Here is a 10654-nt window from a genome sequence, read left to right as displayed (position 1 = left end):
ATCGTGTCCCAAACTCTATTCCCTGGAACTTCAGCTGGTACACATCGTGTCCCAAACTCTATTCCCTGGAACCTCAGCTGGTACACATCGTGTCCCAAACTCTATTCCCTGGAACCTCAGCTGGTACACATCGTGTCCCAAACTCTATTCCCTGGAACCTCAGCTGGTACACATCGTGTCCCAAACTCTATTCCCTGGAACCTCAGCTGGTACACATCGTGTCCCAAACTCTATTCCCTGGAACCTCAGCTGGTACACATCGTGTCCCAAACTCTAGTCCCTGGAACCTCAGCTGGTACACATCGTGTCCCAAACTCTAGTCCCTGGAACCTCAGCTGGTACACATCGTGTCCCAAACTCTAGTCCCTGGAACCTCAGCTGGTACACATCGTGTCCCAAACTCTAGTCCCTGGAACCTCAGCTGGTACACATCGTGTCCCAAACTCTAGTCCCTGGAACCTCAGCTGGTACACATCGTGTCCCACCACAAGTGTTTGGCTACATGAGACTTCTCATCACCAGATCTAATATTGCTCTGTTATATAAACGTCCAATTCTCTCTTTGACTTGCCGATACAACAGTAGCGCCACAGACACTTCAGTAAAATACTTCATATTCTACCCCTGACGTACTTTGCCTGTACGAGGATGAAGAAAGAAACCCCCCTTAATCATTGCATTACAGTTTTCATAAATATGTGGGGGGGTAAATAGGAAACCCTGTGGAGGTACCTGCTTTCCAAGGATGACATCTACATCCACTGCACCCTTGAGCAAGGCACTTCACCCCCATACTCCTCCAAGGGTGCCACTATGCGCCCTGACCCTGTGGTGCTCTCTGCATGTCATGCTCATACGTACGGGGTGCGTCTGGTTGGGTATTTCTGACCTGAGAAATAATAATATCCGTGGAAATGGATAAAAGATCTAGCTTAGTGACTTCTGCATTCTTTGACTAAAAGGAGTGTCTCAGCATATAGTCATGTATCGTAGTTTGTTTGTTAGAGATGTGGCCTATCTCTAACAAACAAACAACAGAAGTGACTTGCAGATTAATTGACTCAAGGAAGTCTCCCACATCTTTATGCAAGTCAAATTTTTTAAAACGAGTTATTCCGTGTTATTAGCCAGAGAGAATGATAAGCTTGTATTATCACTGTAGCCTTGAACTGACATTTTATCACGAAACAGGATGCAAAATCTATAAAGACACTTTAACATGTAACATTTACAGATTACAAGCCAGAAGACTAAAGGCCAGACGAGTACAGTCCAGATGAGAACTTGTTCTCAACTTGTTCTCAAATAAAATATGATTCAATGCCAGGAATGCAAAGAGGGAAGTGTGAGACCTAAACAAAATGTTTTATTCTCAATGGACCAGGGCACTACACAAAGCCAGACCAGACTGATAACACAATCCACACATGTAAAGTTTTCTCACCTCAGTGGATCAGCACATTACACAAAGCCAGACCAGACGGATAATACAAATAAAGTTCATTCTTAGTCCTAATCGCACCTTTGTCAACTTTAAATATCAGATCTGCAACAACTCCTCCCTGCTTTGTGCTTTCCTCTAAATCTCTCTGCTGTCTGGCATAAGGTATCATCCATATGGCATCATCCTTATACTGTAGTATCATCCATACAGTATCATCCACACTGTATCATCCATATACTGTAGTATCATCCATACAGTATCATCCACACTGTATCATTCACACAAAACATCCATACAGTATCATCCACACGGTATCATCCATAAACTGTAGTATCATCCACACAGTATCATCCATATACTGTAGTATCATCCATACAGTATCATCCACACTGTATCATTCACACAATACATCCATACAGTATCATCCACACGGTATCATCCATAAACTGTAGTATCATCCATATACTGTAGTATCATCCATACAGTATCATCCACACTGTATCATTCACACAATACATCCATACAGTATCATCCTTACTGTATCATCCATATACTGTAGTATCATCTATACAGTATCATCCACACTGTATCATTCACACAATACATTCATACAGTATCATCCATGCGGTATCATCCATAAACTGTAGTATCATCCATATACTGTAGTATCATCCATACAGTATCATCCACACTGTATCATTCACACAATACATCCATACAGTATCATCCATGCGGTATCCTTCATATACTGTAGTATCATCCACACAGTATCATCCATATACTGTAGTATCATTCACACGTTATCATCCAGATTCTGTAGTATCATCCACACGGTATCATCCTTACAGTATCATCCATATACTGTAGTATCATCCATACAGTATCATCCACACTGTATCATTCACACAATATATCCATACAGTATCATCCATGCGGTATCATCCATATACTGTAGTATCATCCACACAGTATCATCCATATACTGTAGTATCATTCACACGTTATCATCCAGATTCTGTAGTATCATCCACACGGTATCATACAGATTCTGTAGTATCATCCATATACTGTAGCATCATCCATACAGTATCATCCATACGGTATCATCCATACAGTATCATCCATACAGTATCATCCACACGGTATCATCCATACGGTATCATCCATACAGTATCATCCATACAGTATCATCCATACGGTATCATCCATACAGTATCATCCACACGGTATCATCCATACGGTATCATCCATACAGTATCATCCATACGGTATCATCCATACGGTATCATCCATACAGTATCATCCACACGGTATCATCCATACAGTATCATCCACACGGTATCATCCATACAGTATCATCCATACATTATCATCCATACGGTATCATCCATGCGGTATCATCCATACGGTATCATCCATGCGGTATCATCCATACGGTATCATCCATACAGTATCATCCATACAGTATCATCCATACGGTATCATCCATACAGTATCATCCATACGGTATCATCCATACGGTATCATCCATACGGTATCATCCATACAAATCAAATGGGATCACATTTAATTTGTCACGTGTGCGGAATACAACAGGTGAAATACCTACCAACAATGCAGTTAAGAAACATGAGTTATATTATAAAATATTTACTAAATTAACTAAAGATTTTTTTTTTAAATTTAAAAAATAAGGTAATAACAATAGCGAGGCTATATACAGAAGGTACTGGTACTGAGTCAATGTGAGGGGTACAGCTTAGTCGAGGTAATGGAGGTCACATGTACAGGTGTAAAAGTGACTAGGCATAGATAATAAACAGCTAGTAGCAGCAGTATAAAAATAAATAAAGGGGTGGGGGGTGGGGGGGGGGGGGGTCAATGCAAGTAGTCTGGGTGGCCATTTCACTAACTGATCAGCAGACTTATGCCTCGGGGATAGAAGCTGTTAAGGAGCCATTTGGGACCTAGACTTGGCGCTCCGCTACCGCTTGCCGTGCAATAGCATAGAGAACAGTCTATGACTTGGGTGGCTGGAGTCTGACAATGCGTAGGGCCTTCCTCTGACATACTGCACCAAATCCCCTAGTTTTCATTACACCACTGAAGATTCTAGCCAGTGCCATACCAGTCGGAAGAACCAGTCTTCTACCTCGGAACACTCCAAAGCAGGGGTTTATTCATTGCGCCAAGTCTATTGCAAAATGTTTCGGGCACCCCCCCCCAAAACGGAAAGCGTTATGCAACGAAAACAATTGTTTTTATTGGACACATTAAAGACTTTTGGATATGTCTTTACATGGTTGGAAACAGGGGGGGGGGGGCATTTAGTTAAACACTCATCAAGAGCCACTCCAATTGAGACATGTGTTTTTCTGTTGTTCATTAGAAAAACAAGATTTCAGTCTTTGGAAGTGTGTTTCCTGACCGATTCTGTGTTTGGTTAATGATGTTTGTCCCCCATGATACACTGTAGACGCGAAAGACTATTTGACTTCGTCAAAATCCCCAGAATTAATCTAAGATAACTTTAAGAAATCTGTAATTAATTTTGACATTTTTACCAAGGATGTTTCAGTTGAGCAATTTTACATCTAACTAAGGTGTTTGGTGCAGTATTTCTCACGTTAAAGTCTCACCGTCTATGCAATTGGAAAGAGAGCAATGGCCGCAGCTGTTCGCCCCACGTCAGTGAGCAGATGGACATTATCAAATCAAAACACAACCTTCCATTACCCATTGTGATGCATGAATGTTCTGATTTGATGACCAAAATGATCCTATTCACACTTTGCAGTCAATGTTGACAGTAGAATAATGGTTTCTGACTCGAATCGATGCCATATATAATCCGTTTTCAAAAGGATTCGTTACTTTTTGAAAACAGTTGCTCTTTAACACATGTTAAACCAAGTCCTGGACTAATAAGGACTTTAAATGCTATTTTGTCAAAGACTTAATTTAGAAAAAGTAAGGCAATACCTGGGTCAGATTTGGATATAACCTACCAATTCCCCAACAACTAGCTAATACACACAAATCTAAAGGGGGGGAATGAGAATATGTACATATAAGTACATGGATGAGCGATGGCTGAGCGGCATAGGCATGTAGATGGTATAAAATACAGTAAATACATGTGATATGACTAATGTAAGATATGTAAACGTTATTAAAGTGGCATTATTTAGAGTGGCATTGTTTAAAGTGACTAGTGATCCATTTATTAAAGTGTCCAGTGATTGGGTCTCAATGTAGGCAGCAGCCTCTCTGAGTTAGTGATTGCTGTTTAGCAATATGTAGACCCCATGGCCGCGACACACGTTCTCTTTCATTTTGTCGGCTGACATCCCACCGTATTGTGTCTGAGGTACAAACGTTCTGACGTTAGCTTGGTAAGTCGCTGGTAAGTGTAATATCTTGCGTGAAAGTATACTCACTGGCTGTTTGCAGCCTGGAGCAGCAGGCCACAACAAGGCCGCCTCTCCTCTTGAGAGCTCCACTTGCTGCGCACCACGGTTGATCTGTATCTTCCGCTCCTGGTTTGTCGTACTTGAGTTGCTCGTGGTTTGTCGTACTTGAGTTCCGTCAGCGTTACACAACGACTCCATGTGTATCCGTTAGTATGGTGGCTCTTGCTGCCACAAACTGTAATTTACCTTACACAACTTGCCTGGGGAATTGTTAGATTACTTGTTAGATATTACTGCACTGTTGGAACTAGACGCACAAGCATTTCGCTGCACTCGCATTAACATCTGCTAACCACGTGTATGTGACCAATACAATTTGATTTGATTTAATATAGTGGCAGACCACAGCCGTGACACAGGTGTACACGGGAATAAGTCTGTAAATCCTCACCTCGGATGTATCTCTCCGCTGTAGACTGATGCCAATATCTTGGAGTGATCCAATATAGTGAAACATAATCGCTGTTGCTCAGAGGTGCCCGTATGGCTGCTTCCACTGATATCCATCTGTGCGTGCTGATTATAGTAGACAGTGCCAGAGCATTTTTAGCTACATTATCTGTCAATGGAGAGCCTGTTTCGTAAATGATTGTCTAAAGACAAGTGTCTTATAGGCTACTGTAAGGACAACATTTGTTTATAAAAACCTTTAAATAATTTGCTGGGAAAATATTTCACTACCCAAAATTGTGTGCGCCCCTGTTGTGAAGACAAAAACAGTAGGTTGTCACTTAGGGATATTTTGGGTAAAATTTGGGTTTTGCACAAAATTACTAGTCCTGTCCCTATAAACACTTTTATAGATGCATAGTCACTTTACCCCTATCTACTTGTACATATTACCTCAATTGCCTTGACTAACGTGTACCCCAGCATTTTGACTCGGTACCGGTACCCCCTGTATGTAGCCTCGTTATTGTTATTTTATTTTTACTCTTAAACATTTTTACTCTAGTTAATTTAGTAGATATTTTGGTTAAGACCTTGTAAGTAAGCCTTTCATGGTGTATTCGGTGCATGTGACAAAAAAATAAAATAATTTGAGATAACAGGACATGATTTATAGAGAGTATTTACAGGTGACATATTTTCTCACCCTCAGCACTGAAGATAACAAAACTTAATCTAATCAAGGTAATTGTGAACTCTTGCCAGTGGATGCTAGTTGTTGCATGAAATGAATGAATGGTGGCATGAATAACCCAATTATTCAAGGGAAATTGACACCCATACACTCAACACCATATGTATTTGCACAGTGAAGCTAAAATGTTGTCTACACTCCAGCATTTTTGATTTTGAGATCAAAAGTTTCAAATGAGGCGACAGTACAGAATGCCACCTTTTTATTTGAGGGTATTTTCATACATACAGTATCTGTTTTACCATTTATAAATGAAAGCACTTTATGTATCTAGTTTTTTTGAAGAAATCATACGTATTTGCTATTTTGAGAAATGTACGTGTCGTGTATTGGAGTAGGGCAGGTTTCCACGGTAATGGAATTACGTTGAGACTTTAAAATGTATGCGAAACAAAAAACATTGATTTCAAAGTTTAACAAACCATACAACTATACCCAAAAGGACTAGGCTACTTTGAACCATTTCCACAGACAATTTTACAAAAACACATTTAAAATGGAAGAACTGTGCAGAATTACATTTAAATCTCCCTACAGTTTTTTTTTTGTGGCCAAGTTTTCCTAAAACCCTGTTACATATCTGCTCCGTAATTAAGATTCAACAGTGTCTGCAGAAAGAATGGGAATGACACCTTGAGTTTGAAAACATATATTTGAACTAATATCTTGAACTACATGAAATGACGTGGATTTACATGCAGAAGTACAGTAATGGAATTATATCATGGCTCCCTGATCTGTACTATACAGAAAAGGATACGAAGGCCATTTTCTTCATTGTGAAATAGCCTGAGTAGGTACACAAAGGTAGTAATATGTAATTCATGTTTTCATCAAGCTTATAATGTCTTATTTTAGTGACTTGTATGGAAATTAACTTTGAAAAGGGTAATTGAGAACTCAACAAAACTCACAAAAAATTTCTCCTATTTTTCTTTATTACAAGAAAACATTTTGTTCTACACTTTGTGCACAAAAACTAACTAACTAATCGATCTAGGACAGGGGGCAGTAGCAGGTTGTAACACTCGTCTGAAGAAGAGGACCAAAGCGCACCGTGGTACGTGTTCATGATTATTTATTCAAACCGAACACTGAAACAAAACAACAACGTGGAACAAAAGAAACAGTTCTGTCTGGTGCAGAAACACTAAACAGAAAACAACTACCCACAAAACACAGGTGGGAAAAAGCTGCCTTAAGTATGATTCTCAATCAAAGACAACGATAGACAGCTGCCTCTGATTGAGAACCACAAAGAACCAAACACAAAGAAATAGAAAACATAGACATAAAGAAACTAGAATGCCCACCCTAGTCACACCCTGGCCTAACGAAAATTGTCCCATTCGGGAAAAGGAAAATGCAAGATATACATTTACTCTGAGCTGCGCTTCAATAGATGGGTCGAAGATGGAAGACTGGTTTGTCCAGCAGAGATCGCCCTTGTCCTTTGAATAATCTTTCTGGTCACGTTGAAGTACCTTGTCAATCTGAAGAGATTGATCTCTCCTTTCCTAGGCCACGTATGTTTACAGCTGCAGCGGAGAACACGACGTCTAGGATGTATCACTTCTTCTTTAGTGAATTATAGTTCAACTCACAGGGACTTTTGTACTGGAGAAGAGAAGGGGATTGGTGCATCATTTCCAACCAATGTCTGTGCTCCCGTGGATTACTGATTGAACATAAGTTTACTATGAAACCAATTCTCTCATTTACAAGACTAAAATCACATTTCATCTTCTCACAAATAGTTTCATATTCAATCATATACATTTTGCGACATTTACATGTAAATCTGATAACTAGAATGTGTAGACTTTCCAGTATACAATTTAAGTTGTCCTGTCATCAGAAAATAATGTCCCAGACAACAAATGATCTGACATCATATTCTTTCAGTACCAATGGACACTTTCAACTGGTTGGATTACAGAAATATCGTTCCATTCCCCAACCTTTTGATGTTACGGTGTTACGGTGTTACGGTGTTACGGTTATGCAAAGTCTGTCTCTGTGGTAAAGAAAGGATTTTCAAAGTCCATTCTATAGAGTGGATAGAGAGAGATTCGGTATTTATGGAGGGGGGTCATAAACCGGTGGGGTTGAAGAGAGAGAAAGGGTGTTTTATGACCCTCACCCAACAGGGCAAAGTCATGACAAACTGACGCAAGCAGTAGAATCATATTATTTTTTTAAACTGATAAAAATACACCTTATGGAACAGCAGGATTTTGAAGCAACACAAGCATAGGCACAGACACATGCATACACACACATGATAACATACACACACGTACACAAGGATTTTGTGTTGTAGATTTGTGCTAGTGGAGTAGGGTCCTGAGGGCAAACACTTAATGTATTGTGAAATATGTTGTGAATGTATTGTAATGTTTAGAAAATTGTAGAACTGCCTTAATTTAGCTAGACCCCAGGAAGAGTAACTGCTACCTTGGCAGCTGGTATAACTTCCATGAAATTGTAATACCATTTGATGGGAGTTAAGTCAGTCACCTGTACTGTAAAAAAAAAAAAACATGTAAATTAAATTAAAGGCATTTTTTTCTTAAACGTGTAAAACAAGTGTAAATCAATTTGATTCTGAATCCAATATGGCTAACAAGATGACACTAAGACACCTTCACGCCCTGGTCTTAGTATGTTGTGTTTTCTTTGTTATATTGGTCAGGCCAGGGTGTGACATGGGTGATTATGTGTTTGTCTTGTCTAGGGGTTTTGTAGATTAATGGGGTTGTGTTTAGTAGAGTAGTCTAGGTAAGTCTATGGTTGCCTGGAGTGGTTCTCAATCAGAGGCATGCTGTTTATCGTTGTCTCTGATTGGGAACCATATTTAGGCAGCCATATTCTTTGAGTGTTTGGTGGGTGATTGTTCCTGTCTCTGTGTTTGTTTGCACCAGGTAGGGCTGTTTCGGTTTTTCACGTTACGTTTTTTTTGTATTTGTTCGTTATCATCTTTATTAAAGATGTATCAAGATAACCACGCTGCATTTTGGTCCTCCTCTCTTTCGACAGAAGAAAACCCTGACACTTCACCTGCGTATAAATTGCCCTTATTTATTTTGTATTGCGTTATTGTGTCTTTAAAGGTCCAATGCAGACGTTTTTATCTCAATATCAAATTATACGGCAGCCATATTGGATTTGAGGCAAAACCAGGGTGGTCCCAAAGATAATCTGTGGTGCCCAACCCCTGATTTAATTAAAATATGTCATGTTGATGTCTGAGCCCACTTGCTTTCCTCAGAGCAGATCACAATAGTCACAACATTAAAATACATGTGTAATACATGTGTAATACATGTGTAACTATGTGGATTATTGTCATGCATGACCATACAGCACTGAATGAGAGCAACATTACTTGTAAAATGTCTACTAATCAGTTACAAAAAAAGAAAGCTTATATTCTTCATAAAAATTCAGTTGATATCTCTGTGTAATGAGAAGAGACTTGCTTGGTTCCAACCGCTGTGTCTTTGTTAGACACAGAGTAGGTGAACGGATGATCTCTGCATGTGTGGTTCCCACCGCGAAGCATGGAGGAGGAGGTGTGATGGTGTGGTGGTGCTTTGCTGGTGACACTGTCTATGATTTATTTAGAATTCAAGGCACACTTAACCAGCAGGGCTAGTTTGCTAGCATGACTAGTTTGCACATTGATTTATGGATTGGTTTCTTAGTTGATTTATCAGGGGTTCATCGTGTTTGATTATGGAGTAAATCCAGAGTAAAAAGGGCATCCAGTCGAAGTTATTCTGTTGAATGAAAGAAAGACACAAATAAAAAGATTCAGTGATGCGTTTATCACATCACTTCATATGGGTTCATATGTAGACCAGCAGTAGAGTAGACAGGACTCACCGGTGGAGGCGGACAGGAAGTGGCAGCAGCCGAGCCAGGCCATCATTACACTGTAGGGGCTGAGGTAGGTTACAGTCAGAGGGTGTGTCCCCATAGTCTACAGTGGCTTCCTCTCTACTATCTCCATAGTCTACAGTGTCTTCCTCTACTATCTCCATAGTCTACAGTGTCTTCCTCTCTACTCTCTCCATAGTCTAGTGTCTTGCTCTCTACTCTCTCCATAGTCTACAGTGTCTTCCTCTCTACTCTCTCCATAGTCTACAGTGTCTTCCTCTCTACTCTCTCCATAGTCTACAGTGTCTTCCTCTCTACTCTCTCCATAGTCTACAGTGTCTTCCTCTCTACTCTCTCCATAGTCTACAGTGGCTTCATCTCTACTCTCTCCATAGTCTACAGTGGCTTCCTCTCTACTCTCTCCATAGTCTACAGTGGCTTCATCTCCTCTACCTACATTTCAATCACCTACAAAGGCTTCCTCCTCTCCACCCTCTCTTTCATCTCCCCTATCCTCTTCTTCCTCTCCTCCATCCTCTTCTCCTTCATCTCCTCCTCTGCATCATGTAAACAGTACAATAGCTTCCCCTCCTCTCTATCATCTCAATAGTCCACAGTAGTGTCGTGACGTTGTATTAGTTAATGTGATGACTGTTGTTCATCGAATGATTAAAAGTTTCTAATTGCGTGATTAACTGAATCAAGCAATTA

General features: G+C 40.0%; 1 long non-coding RNA gene across 1 annotated transcript; it reads right to left on the bottom strand.

Moving 5' to 3' along the window:
- Nucleotides 1-9796: 9796 nt before the first annotated feature.
- LOC149973520 (uncharacterized) lies at nucleotides 9797-10454 on the bottom strand. The gene is made up of 2 exons (XR_016490419.1): nucleotides 9950-10454; nucleotides 9797-9843 (listed from the first exon to the last, which is right to left on the bottom strand). It is a non-coding gene; the product is annotated as an uncharacterized LOC149973520 (long non-coding RNA).
- Between the last annotated feature and the right edge of the window lie 200 nt (nucleotides 10455-10654).

This window comes from Oncorhynchus mykiss, chromosome 21 (assembly GCF_057628025.1).
Source record: "Oncorhynchus mykiss isolate SJ-2025 chromosome 21, ASM5762802v1, whole genome shotgun sequence".
Taxonomy (NCBI): Eukaryota; Metazoa; Chordata; class Actinopteri; order Salmoniformes; family Salmonidae; genus Oncorhynchus; species Oncorhynchus mykiss.
The sequence above is the reverse complement of the archived record's forward strand: the minus strand, read 5'-3'. Positions and strand labels throughout refer to the sequence as shown.